This window comes from Poecilia latipinna, unplaced genomic scaffold (assembly GCF_001443285.1).
Source record: "Poecilia latipinna isolate Pla-1442-1.1 unplaced genomic scaffold, P_latipinna-1.0 Scaffold54, whole genome shotgun sequence".
NCBI lineage: Eukaryota > Metazoa > Chordata > Actinopteri > Cyprinodontiformes > Poeciliidae > Poecilia > Poecilia latipinna.
In genome coordinates, this window is record NW_015112670.1 from 278113 (window position 1) to 280376 (window position 2264).

Sequence of the window (2264 nt, forward strand, 5' to 3'; positions counted from 1 at the left end):
CCATTGCACTTGAACTCCACAAAGTGACCTCGTTTGGGTGGGGAAGGGTCAGGGGGGAATTGGCGGTAGAGTCAAAATGATGAACTTTTTTTGAGAGAGCATGCAAAGCGGCTCTGGCTGGACCCACGGAAAGGCTCATCTTGTGGCAGCCAAAGCACAGAAAGCGCTCAGAGTCGCAAACGGAGCCAGCACCGCACAGCGCACTCACAGCCCGCTCACAAACCTCATACTTGAGACACGGGAGCGGAAACGGGTCTAATCCTACTTCAAATTCTCTTTCCTCTCGGCTTGTCGACCGGGGAAAACAAACCGACCTGAGGCGCGGCGAATGGGGATTTACTAATTAACTACTTGCACACACACTCATACACACACGGGTAGAGAGAGAGAGAGAGAGGGAGAGAGAGAAAGGGGGAGAGAGAGATGCACACCTCCTGTTCTCCCTCCTCCTCCCCCTCCTTCTGCTCGCCTCCCCGGGTTCAGGTTGGTAGTTGAGCTGCCTCTCCGGTCGCTGTCTCGGTGTGCCGTCAGAGTGGATGCGCTTGGATTGACTGTGTGCGCTTCAGCCGGTGAGAAGATCACTTCCTAAAAAAACAACCAAAAAACCCCAAAAACAAACAAACAAAATCTGAAGGTATGTTTTGTTCATAATACTGATGATGTTGATTTCATTTTGTTGACTGATTCACATCTGTTTTTGACTGATAAAAAAAAAAGAAAGAAAAGTTGTCTGCGCGTTAGTGGGTTTGCTCAAAAGTCTTCAGTGATGAAATTATTTCGCTTATTTTCGCTAGAATATAACTTTCTCTTGCTTGCATGGATGCTGTTTTGCGGATGCAACGCTTGCTTGCAGGGACCAAAAAAAAAAAAAAAAAAAAAGTTGAACCGTGCATGACATTTTTGGTTGCAGTTGTTTTGTTTTTGGAAGAATTGGAAACAGTTTTTGCGCGCGCTCGCCACGGGGATTTTGCTCTTTAAAGCCTGTAAGCAGGTGGGGAAAGTCTCGGCTCCACACGTTCAGCTGTCTGCGTTGGCCCGGATTAGCCTTTAAATGTCTCTATTTGTTAAGGCGTCTCGCTCTCACCTCCACGCGGCCGTATCAATCAGTCAATTAAACAGGCATTCACGCGGCGAGCTGCACGACACCCTCGTAGCCGGTGCACATCTCTCACTCCCTCTCTCTCCCGCTAATGAGCGCTGCCCATTTGGCTCGCCGAGAGTATTTATGGGAGAGTTTTGGATATTCATGAGGCCCGGTGTTGTGCTTTAGCCTGTACTAATTTAATTAATTAGCTTATGATTACTTATTCATCATATTTTTTTTTTTTTTGTGATTCAAAATTAGAGTCGGATTCAAGTTCAACTGCCTGTCTCGAACAAGATGAGTTTTTCAGAATGTCTGCAGCACTTTTTTTCCCCCCTCCAAGTTTCGACTCTCAGATTTCTCAAAAAACAACAGCGATGATGCATCGAGCTGCCAGAAGAGGTTTTCTTTCTGTGATTATGTGTCAATGTGAGTCCTTTGCAAAGGACGAGGCTGAAGTTTACTCCCAGCAGAAGTGAAGCCTATGATTTTTTTATTTTTATTTATTTATTTATTTATTTTTGCTGAGCGTGTGCATGTGTTGGTATCCAGACTCGCATGGGAGTTTGTTTGAGAAGTGGGCACATCGATAACACTTCGCAGTCAAGCTTTAAAAACATATTTGGAATAATCTTTATTTGATTTCGCAGGTTTCACGTGTTTTTTATTTATTTATTATTTATTTTTCTGTCTCTTTTTTTAAGGTGTTTGCCACCCCGGCCTTCCCTCCCCCCCACCCCCCACTCTTCAAGTTTTGATGCATATTTATGCGCGCCATGGGTGTACTCCCATCAATTATTTGTGCCGGTATATTTTCAGATAAACAGTGTTTGTAAATCGATACATGCATGTAACTATTGCAGATTAAGAGATCGATCAATGGATCCACCCGAAGACCAGAAGAACAGCCAATCCGTGTGCGGGTGTGGGTGTGCGTGTGTGTGTGTGTGTGTGTGTGTGTGTGTGTGTGTGTTTTATTCACAGCTGACTTCAAGAAACATCAGCCATGCAAAAAAGAAAAACAAAGCACGCGCGTGCATGATGGTGCGCGTACCTGACTAAAAACAAGTTGTGAATAATTGTGAAAAGTTAATTTGATTTATGTATTTTACGTATCAGACGAACCCAATTATTATTATTATTATTATTATTATTATTATTATTATTATTATTATTATTA

The 2264-nt window shown here is 43.5% G+C and overlaps 1 protein-coding gene across 3 annotated transcripts in view; it reads left to right on the top strand.

Moving 5' to 3' along the window:
• Nucleotides 1-421: 421 nt before the first annotated feature.
• The window catches only part of erfl1 (Ets2 repressor factor like 1), a 61927-nt gene continuing 60084 nt past the window's right edge, over nt 422-2264 (top strand). For 2 of the 3 annotated variants that reach the window (XM_015052957.1, XM_015052970.1), the window contains exon 1: nt 422-634. The gene's annotated coding sequence lies outside the window, so the exon portion shown is untranslated. The remainder of the gene's footprint in view (nt 635-2264) is intronic. The other variant, XM_015052964.1, reaches the window with a different exon arrangement.